The sequence below is a fragment of the Sinohyriopsis cumingii genome, chromosome 1 (genome assembly GCF_028554795.1).
Source record: "Sinohyriopsis cumingii isolate HCF-2022 chromosome 1, ASM2855479v2, whole genome shotgun sequence".
NCBI classification, from domain to species: Eukaryota; Metazoa; Mollusca; class Bivalvia; order Unionida; family Unionidae; genus Sinohyriopsis; species Sinohyriopsis cumingii.
Genome location: NC_142961.1, coordinates 77953 through 89190, shown reverse-complemented (window position 1 = coordinate 89190; position 11238 = coordinate 77953). Strand labels below are relative to the sequence as shown.

General features: G+C 33.8%; 1 long non-coding RNA gene and 1 other non-coding gene across 2 annotated transcripts; one reads left to right on the top strand and one right to left on the bottom strand.

Annotated features, from left to right (window-relative positions):
• Positions 1-4402: 4402 nt before the first annotated feature.
• Positions 4403-10664, bottom strand: LOC149806298 (uncharacterized). Its single transcript, XR_016419927.1, has 2 exons — positions 10550-10664; positions 4403-9611 (listed from the first exon to the last, which is right to left on the bottom strand). It is a non-coding gene; the product is annotated as an uncharacterized LOC149806298 (long non-coding RNA).
• A 35-nt stretch (positions 10665-10699) lies between these two features.
• Trnap-agg (transfer RNA proline (anticodon AGG)) lies at positions 10700-10771 on the top strand. The gene has a single exon. It is a non-coding gene; the product is annotated as a tRNA-Pro (tRNA).
• Positions 10772-11238: the final 467 nt, after the last annotated feature.

The window sequence follows — 11238 nt, the reverse complement described above, 5'->3', positions numbered from 1 at the left end:
ACATAAATAGTTCAATTTAAATTTATCTAGTTGCCTATTGTTTTAGCTACCTGGCTGTAAGCCCAAGTTAGCTTACCATATATATTCATATAAGATTAGTCCAACTGCAAAGTGCACAGACCCAGATCTGCTGTTGCATAATGCATCAGTAGATCTGGTTATGTGCAATTTGTTAAGAGTCATCAGTTGAACAAACAAGACCCAGATCTGCAATCACATTATGCTACGGCAGATCTGGATCTTTTTTGTTTGCAGTTTGATGTGACTTATAAGCAAGTAAATATGGTATGAGAGATGGCTTCGTGTTCATATTGTGGCAGTTGCTATTTTTAACTGCATAAAAGCACAGGACAAATTTTCAACCAAATTTGATAGTAAGGATGCTTGCATGAAGGATTTGACGTTTGTACAAATTAATGCCAATCCACTATCAATTATGGCCATTAATACTAAAACCAGAAGAAGAAAAAATCTTGAAATGATTTCTTTAATCTCATTTCAAAAACTGTTTCATAATTATCTTTTGCCATTTATGATTTGAATTTATACAGGGTATAAATGAAAAATACAATGCACTAGTGATGCGCCATTTTCTTTCTTGGGTTTTAAATGCGAATCATTTGAAGATAATTGGTTTCAAAGGCAAGATTCCATCTCTGATATTAGTGACTTTTATTTCCATATTAATTTTAAATCTTTCATGCAAAGTAATTGACCGATCTGATCGTAATAGTAACATATTCTCTTCTTACTAGTATGCCCTACCAATGACAGTATTTTACTTTACCATCGTCTGTAGGCATTCATTTTGTGATGGTAACTTACATTTCACATGTACAGATTTCAATACAACTTGGTACACATGTACCTCTTAGCCCAAGGAAGGATTCTAACAAAGTTGGGAAAAGTTACTCCAAGGTCAAGGTCACTGTTGCTATAAACCGATTTTAAAATTTTACATTCTCTTAAACCAATTTCAAAAAAACTTTGTACATGTATTTTAATCATTTCACCTAAGAAAGAGCCCAGCTAATTTGGGAGTTGTTAGCTTCAAGTTTCAGTGATACAAAAAATGAATTTACTCTTCCATTTCATTTCTGGAGAATACCAGAAGTTCTTGAACTGATTTTAAGAAAATTTAGTATATTTCTCTTTGCCCTAAAATGAACTCTGTGGATTTTGGATCCCAACGGGGTAAAGATTGATGCAGGAGTAATGTTGGAACCATGTCTGTCCATGTATTTTCATGTGCACTCAAAAGAATAATGCAGAAAATAGACCCCTTTGGTGGCCTAAATGGTTAGAGCATCCACCTCAGATGCAGGAGGTCACGAGATTGACTCCCGCAGCATCATACCAAAGATTTTAAAAAAAATGTTACTGGCAGCTTCCTCGCTGGGCACTCTGCATTAAGAGGTTAGTGTTAGGACTGGTTGGCCTAATGGCAGGATAATGTGACCAAGTGGGACATGATGCCTCAGTGCTAGACATCACTGTAAACTGCCACACAGGCGATATGACTGAATTTTTAACAAAATCTACGTTAAAAATCCAAATCATACATATGCACAGAAAATACATTTAAACAGCTAATCTGATGGTCATGGGGTGATGTGTCATTTAAAATACTCGTGTCTCATAGGACATAAAAGAGCTTGCTATTTCACCAGAAATTAATATTACTGAGAACTGTAATAGCAAGGAGAAAATGGATCTTTCAGAGAAAAAAAAGCAATAATAAAAAAAGACATCTAAAAGATGAGCATTTCCAGTTGGAGCAAATACTTCAAGTGATGTATTAAAAATGACTTTTTAAAATTGTGCCAAAATACAACACTGAAAAAGTTTGATTAAATAAGTCTTATCATAAACAAGTGTTTTCATGAAAGACGCATAAAGACTTAAATCTAACAGGCATAAATACAAATCTGATCATGATGTTGCCATTAACATGGCGATTCTCCCATCTCCCAAGGCTGGAAAACTGGAAACTGGATATCAGTAAGTCTAAGATATGGCTTCATAAATAATTTGGTCGAAATTACAAACTTAAATATTCCAGTTTTTAAGAGCCATAACAAAATTACAGGTCTATCATTGGCCAGAACTTTGTAAAATATGGTCCTAAATCTACAAGAATGCACATACATCTTGCCATCATACAACTTTACAGGAGATTTGGTTCATTTTGACACAAATGATATGGAAGCTGGATCAACTTATTTTCGTGGTTATTCTCAGTTGTTCGAGGCCTATGACCATATAAAATGATAAAACATAAACAAGATGGTTTTTTTAAAAACCAAATGTTTAAGTATGGCAAATAAGTGAAGGGTAGTGTTCAAAAGACAGCACAATGCTATGATAAAGGGACATAACTCTGTAAAATATAAAAATCTGATAATTGTAGAATTGTATTCAGGGTAACAAGCCAGTAGGATTGCTAGTAAGTTGATTCAGGGTAACAAGCCAGTAGGATTGCTAGTAAGTTGATTCAGGGTAACAAGCCAGTAGGATTGCTAGTAAGTTGATTCAGGGTAACAAGCCAGTAGGATTGCTAGTAAGTTGATTCAGGGTAACAAGCCATTAGGATTGCTAGTAAGTTGATTCAGGGTAACAAGCCATTAGGATTGCTAGTAAGTTGATTCAGGGTAACAAGCCATTAGGATTGCTAGTAAGTTGATTCAGGGTAACAAGCCAGTAGGATTGCTAGTAAGTTGATTCAGGGTAACAAGCCAGTAGGATTGCTAGTAAGTTGATTCAGGGTAACAAGCCATTAGGATTGCTAGTAAGTTGATTCAGGGTAACAAGCCAGTAGGATTGCTAGTAAGTTGATTCAGGGTAACAAGCCAGTAGGATTGCTAGTAAGTTGATTCTGGGTAACAAGCCAGTAGGATTGCTAGTAAGTTGATTCAGGGTAACAAGCCAGTAGGATTGCTAGTAAGTTGATTCAGGGTAACAAGCCAGTAGGATTGCTAGTAAGTTGATTCTGGGTAACAAGCCAGTAGGATTGCTAGTAAGTTAATTCCGGGTAACAAGCCAGTAGGATTGCTAGTAAGTTGATTCAGGGTAACAAGCCAGTAGGATTGCTAGTAAGTTGATTCAGGGTAACAAGCCATTAGGATTGCTAGTAAGTTGATTCAGGGTAACAAGCCAGTAGGATTGCTAGTAAGTTGATTCTGGGTAACAAGCCAGTAGGATTGCTAGTAAGTTGATTCAGGGTAACAAGCCAGTAGGATTGCTAGTAAGTTGATTCAGGGTAACAAGCCAGTAGGATTGCTAGTAAGTTGATTCAGGGTAACAAGCCAGTAGGATTGCTAGTAAGTTGATTCAGGGTAACAAGCCAGTAGGATTGCTAGTAAGTTGATTCAGGGTAACAAGCCAGTAGGATTGCTAGTAAGTTGATTCTGGGTAACAAGCCAGTAGGATTGCTAGTAAGTTAATTCCGGGTAACAAGCCATTAGGATTGCTAGTAAGTTGATTCAGGGTAACAAGCCAGTAGGATTGCTAGTAAGTTGATTCAGGGTAACAAGCCATTAGGATTGCTAGTAAGTTGATTCAGGGTAACAAGCCAGTAGGATTGCTAGTAAGTTGATTCAGGGTAACAAGCCAGTAGGATTGCTAGTAAGCTGATTCAGGGTAACAAGCCATTAGGATTGCTAGTAAGTTGATTCAGGGTAACAAGCCAGTAGGATTGCTAGTAAGTTGATTCAGGGTAACAAGCCAGTACGATTGCTAGTAAGTTGATTCAGGGTAACAAGCCAAACCAGCTCATCATCAAATTCTTGTAAAGATGAAGCATTACATAGATTTTTAATATATATATAAAAAAAATGACACAAGTTAAGATTATGCATCAGCGGATAATAACTAGAAGAAATTATTAAAAAATGAGCTCATCACCAAGCTGATGGCGGCTCCTTGTGACATTAAGCTTCACAGCAAATTAGGACCAACTAGACATCACGATAAGTCTTCTGGTGAAAACCCATATGGATATGACTCTCCATTGGGTGGTGTAGTGATAAGAGATTAGATTTTTAAGATGGCTGCCATGATGCCAATATTTGATGTCATATCGGCACAATTTTCATTTAAGACTGATTAGATAACACAGAAGTTCTTTTATTGGAAACACTATGCCATATGACCATCCATATAGTAGTAGCTGCAACAAGATTGTCAAGATTCCACTGTAGGAGCCATGATGAATGTCAGAGTGCTTTTTCAAAGTTTCATAGCAATCCTCCATCTAGTTTATTGATTGGTGAATAACAGACAACAGACAAGCTCTTTTGCCATAGAACTAAGAACCCCTTATCTGGCAGTGCAGGACTGGTTTAACAATATTTTGGGCAACAGTTTTGTGTCACTTGCCAAAAACTTGAAATAAAATAAAATATTTGTTGTTATTTTCGTAAAATTTTTATTTTGCACACAAATAGAACATTTTCATATTTTTCTAGTCCTGCAATATCCACTTTTGATAACTTCATCAGAAACTGAGACAATTTAAATCAAAGTTATAATAGTATCTTTCATACATCCATTTTTGCATAGGACAAGTCTTTATATGTTGTACTGAATATAGGACTTAAATTACCATTCTGTACTGACGGTTACTTTCTGTATGGCGAGTTCCCCTGGATTATGCAGTTCATTTTCTCAAGAAAAATCTGCTGGGAATAGAGTCAATTTCTATGCCATACAAAAATGAGACAAAAAGTTCATCATTTTCATGTTTTACCTACAAATATAGAGTAATTTGTTTATTACTCTAATACATACAGGATACATACTCTAATACATACAGGATTTATTGTCTTTTCCTGCTTTAATGTTTGATATATTTCATCATGTGGTACAAACAAATTATTTTAACAAATGGTGAAGTCAAATTTTAAAATATGTTGGGTATTTTTCTAGCACAATATGACATAGAAGGTATTTATGCAGAAAAACTTTTTTTTAAAAATGTACAATTATATACCAAACATTCAAACATTAGAAGACTAAACACACCCTTTTATACATTCACATCAATTTTAACTGTATTTATCGGCTGGCCATAAAAATGCTGGTGGTTCAGTATGAATTGTTGCAATAAATTAACTTTATTACATTACTATTTTACCTTATCCAACATACAAAGTAGTTCCAGTTGAGAAATGCAGGTGTTGCTCTAGCTCACAAACTGCATGCTCTTCTTGCAATAAGTATAACTTCAGTATCTAGACAAATGTAACCACTAGTAATGGGAAATCTTGTTCTTTCACTTTAAATAAAACGAATATAATTTTCACCAATGAAAGTATGGAATGAAAAATAATTCACCAATAATTTTGTTTACTTAACTCTTAATTGTATCATGTATCATTAATCTCTTATTACTGACCCAATCTTGATATTGAGAAACTTGTTTATGGACAAATGATAGGAAGTTAAATGGTGATTGAGTACAGACATACTTAAAGGATTCAAGAATTAGACAACTGTATTTACCATATATCTTTGGGACATGATAAAATAAATTATTTCTATCCCAGAACTTATGGTGAAATTTTTTTCACCCAGGGAATCTATCCCAAGACTTAATAAATGAAATAAATTTGTGCCCCTCCCCACTACATGTTACAATAAAACAGATACACAAATTCTTATTTGATAATAAAATGAAAGAAACTAATATATTGTTATAATTTATTCTTCTTTTTTTCCTTGATCAATTTATTAAAGAAAAAATACATCCACAAGAACATACATGTAGCATATGCAGCCATACTGTAGTGTGTGGATCATGTGTACAGCAGAAGGGTTGCACTGATGATGTGATGCTGCAATGAATTAAAGAATATTATCTCAAGTACACAGTTTAATTTTTTTAAAAATAAAATTGAAGTTTGAGTTCATTTTCTGACAAGTAATTTTTGAATGATTTAAAAGGTGTCCAACAACTTAGGACTCTAATATTATGTGTCCCACAACATCATGTACACAAAAAAATTACTTTAAAAATTAATTTATGGTGTCCCAAAATAAACAGTAAATATGGTAACATGACGATTGATTTCTTCTCATAATCAATATGCAGTCAGTAATCATTAATTAGGTTAAAAAAATATGAATATATATGAAATGACAACAAAATTTCCTCATACACAGTCAATGCCCAATTTTTAAAAAAAAATATTACAAAGGCAATATGATCAAAAGTGGAGACAAGTTTGAAACTGTTGTAAACAATCTGAACTTAACAACCATTGTTATCTTTTAAAGTACTTAACTGCCAGAGCCTCACTGGTTATTACTTCACTGATGATTAATGTACTCACTGGTTATTACTTCACTGATGATTAATGTACTCACTGGATATTACTTCCCTAATGATTAATGTACTCACTGGTTATTACCTCACTGATGATAAAATGTACTCACTGGTTATTACTTCACTGATGATAAAATGTACTCACTGGTTATTACTTCCCTAATGATTAATGTACTCACTGGTTATTACTTCACTAATGATTAATGTACTCACTGGTTATTACTTCACTGATGATAAAATGTACTCACTGGTTATTACTTCACTGATGATTAATGTTCTCACTGGTAACCAATTAAGTTATTCACAGAATGATAATCACTCGTGACAGTGTTTACATCAATTATTATTACAAGGAAATAAGGACCAAGAAAATAATAAGTTCAGTTTGTTCATATTGGTATTACTTATACAATGATCACCTTTCCTGCTGTGAAATGTATTACAAGTTTGCAAAGTAATTTGAGATCTTCAATGTTATGACACTTGAAAGGAATAACAGTCCTAATGGCACAAAAGTCTTGTAAATCATCACAGGTCCTGCTATTTGAAAGCATCTTAAATGTCTACTCACTTAATTTATTTGAAATAAGCAAAAACAAAAACCCCAATTTTTGGTTTCTTTGATAATGTATTGTTATCTATCAGACTTCCAGCAGTTAGATCACCCCAGAACAGAATCTTGTGTTGATCAGATTTTGTCCACCTTGTCATTACATGGGCACAATTAATCCAGTGTCTGTCAGACAACTGAAAACTTTCCTTATGGGTTTTTGTTTCTACTGTAACCATTATTCTTAAAAACGAAATTAGTGCACAACATAAATTGTTATTGGTTCAGTTCATTAAACTTACCATATTCCTTTAGGTAAGAACAATCAAAAGAAACCAGTTGCAGTACATGCTTTACAGCAAAAAAAAACAATTTCTTCATCACCAATGAGAAGCATAATATTACCTCATAGGCATGCAGTGTCTCAAACAAAAGACAAAGGAAACTGCTCCCATGTTACTGAACTAATGAAAGACGTACACTCACAAGTTTTGTCTCAATAAGGATTCACTCCAAGGGGTTGGTAGTATAGACTGTACATACTTAATGACATTATGAGTAGATGATGCCTGTGAATTAGTTGGCCTCTTACTGTTAACAATTGCCCAACTCTCAGCTAAAGATTACATGTGCGCTTTGCTGTGGGTAATGTTTGATAATGAAAAATGCATATAATTTTATTAAATTTTTTGTATTATCATTTTTTAATAATATGATTATGCAATTGCACTTTCACAATGGGAAAAGTGGTTGCCTGGCATATTCTGTTGTCCTGGGCAATGAACATTTCTACCCCTGTATAGGACACAACAAAAAAAAAGAAAACAAGAAAAAGACCAATTATCTTTTGCAAAGTGATAATAATGTTTAAGTATAGAAAACAATGCTGTAAAATTACCAAAATAAACAATCATATAAACATTTTCTCTTTTGATAAATCAACAAAATATATATTTATGTAAATATGTTGTTAAGATAAAGAGATTTTACCACTATAGTCATTGTAATAAGACGAGTACACTAATGATCAGATTGTAAGTGGCCTTATTGGATCAATTTAATTTTGTCAAGACTAGCCATATCCACTTCACTGACCATCGGCAAAGATCTGCTTCTCTCAAATCTACTGCCTGTCAATCACTGCTTATTTAATATTGTTTGAACTTCAGTGCATTTTCAAGACATTATGGATATATTCTCATGCCTTTCCCATTGACAAATTCAAGCAACAGACCAAGACTGGCCTGTGCAACTATCAAGCCCATGGACCATTAATTAATTACAAGTCTCATACTTTACCAACTGAGCTACTGCAGCTCAAATTCCAATGGAATGCTGACCAATCTCAACCCAGACAATGCCTGAATCATCACAACAGTAATGCTGACCTAATTTAATGGTTTACACAGCAAGGTCAGCTGACAGTTAGACACCAAAGTAGCTTTTATAATATAACAAAATTTATTGCCATCAAATTTACTGCAAAAGCTGCATCATCAACTATATTTAAAAAAATTATAAAGCGGTATCATTTTGTGGGACAAAATCATACTGTTGTAGCAACTGATAGGGCAATGAGCAGGCTATTTATAGTAACAATGACAATCTTGTCCATTACTGCATGCATCTCACTCTGGCTTGAAATCTCCTACATTTGCTCACAATGTTGGTGAATTTATGAAGAAGGCTTAATGTTTTCTTTAAAAGTGTGGTTAAGTTGAGAATGTTTTACAGTTCCCCATTATTTTCATATCCGAGATACTTTCTGACTCGTCATGTACTAAAACATGACCTAATGAATATACTCAATTATAAGTCAAGGCAAACTGCGACCAAGAAAGATCCTGATCTGCTGTAGCATAATGTGCCTGCATATCTCGGTCTATGTTGTTTGTTCTACTGACTACTCCAAACAAACTGCACAGACCCAGATCTGCCACTGCATTATGCAAACAGTTGATTTTGATTTGTGCAGTTTGCACTTGGTCTCATCTTATAGGCAAGTATACCCAGTAACTATACATGAAACAAAATCCTTTCCATAAAAGAATGTAACAGATGGTAAAGCCTTATGCAAAGACACAACCATGAATGCAGAAATTCTGATAACGGTTTCTTAATGAACATTATAAATTTTACCTATACAAAACCTGAAACTGCAAGTTTCTGAAGCTTTTATCATTGAAATATGAAATGATTAAACAAGATCAGCATCATAGGAATGAAAAACAGAACTGGATATATCACTAAACATAAACTGCATACAGTAATTTAAACAAGGATATATAATTTACATCCAAAGGTAGCTAAACAAAAGAATGTGAAATGTCTGGTCTTAAGTATGCATATGATTTTCAATGTGTACATGCACTTCTTTTTGAATAATACATAACTAACATCTTTATCAATCTGCTTTCTTTTTCCTTGTCTTGGCAATATTAGATTGCCTTTTTGCTTGTCGCTTCTTGTCTTTTTCCTTTGCCTCAATTTGCTTTGCTAAATTCCAGGCCAGAAGAGCACTGATGAAAAAGAATGGAGACAGGCATAGAAGAACATAATAGACAAATTCCCATGGATTTGTAGCTGCCCACTTTAAGACGGTTTCAAGATATGATTGCCAGTCCCAGGAACTGTTTGTCGTTGCCGAGTCCTCCATCTTAAAAAGTCTCTGATTTTTTTAGGTGGAATGTTTCCTGAAGAGAGCAGTAGTCACTATCAGCTATGCTTCTGTTTCATCTGAAAAAGATTTGATGACTAATAAATCTCAATAACTTGAAACAGAATTTTAAACTCAGCAGATTGTTGAGATTTTTCTTGGATAAAAACATCTTTGGATTGTCCAAGGAAGTTCTCTGAATTTCAGCAATCCAAGTCCCATCATGAATCCTAATGCATTTTATACAGCAAATTATAATTAAAAAAATGTGGAGTCCTAACCTGATTTTCACATATTTCTATGACTAGGTAATCTTCCCATGGTGTCGAATAAAAAATCCTGGATTGTATTTATATATATTCAAGAAATTATTAATTAAATAGCTTTCAAGATGCATCGGTCTAGCAACTATTGCATAAAAGTATAGAATGGGTATGGATAATAAAATGTGACGTATTGGATCATTTAATACATGTCCATGATACAACAAGGAAACCAAACATTTAATTTGGATCAAAATGCATCTCCTTATCAAGTGAAACTATATGAGATATAGGCAGGTTAAACGTCATGCTTTTTTCATTACATATTTTGGATAAACATTTTATTATATAAAAAAAACCCCACAATATCCCAACAATTCGCTAACACTTACTAATGCTGCGGTAAACGACTTAAATGGAATGAACGGAAAAATAAAACTGCAAACAGCCGCCTCCCCTTTCACCTCTTTGGTCGATCTGAATAACATACAATGAAATTACATGGCTGTTAGTCCTACAGTTTGTTTTTAAATATTAGGAAATACAAAATAATGAGTGGTAAAGATGAGTAAGGCCCGACCCCACTCCATATCACCAAATAATTTTTTAGTTCCAACCTAACTGAAAGGAGGCGTGGGGGCTTACAAATAAACTTAAAGGTTAGATCATTTGCAAAGTAGTATTAAACCAAAACATTCGTCTTGTCCTTGCTCAAAGGTATGTCGCTGATTATTATGAAAGTGTATGATACTAGCCTATTATTTGATGTTTGCTCACAAAAAAATACAAGAGGACACGATCATAATCCTTAATCGTCAATTACAAAATGGAAGTCGTGGGTCTCACGGAACGAAAAATAGACATGTAATATGTAATATTTTTAGACTTTGAATGGGTTATCAAGTGGCTCGTTGGTCTAGGGGTATGATTCTCGCTTAGGGTGCGAGAGGTCCCGGGTTCAAATCCCGGACGAGCCCGGTAATTTTTAAAAAATATTATTTTGTAATTTTTAATATTAGACTTTGCATAAGTGTGTGTGTGTGCGTGTATATATATATATATATATATATATATATATACACATTTAACACATTCATACAATACAAGTTCGTAGATACCGGAGTGTAACCCTAAATTATGCTTCATCAAATTCAATTAACGTTAACTCTTATGTTTACGGATATTTTTCTCTGTTGTACCTTAATGGATCTTGAACATTTATAGCCTGTCACCTTTTCTCGCCACACACACACACACACACACACACACACACAAACATGTTTTATTTATTTATTTATTTATTTATTTATTTATTTATTTACTAACTTTCAAAGAAAACAATAAAGATAGGTTTCACATCCAAAGAATAAATTATTCTGACGTTATTCTACGGAACCAATACGATATTCGCGTAATACAATATTCCCGTACGGAGTACATTTAT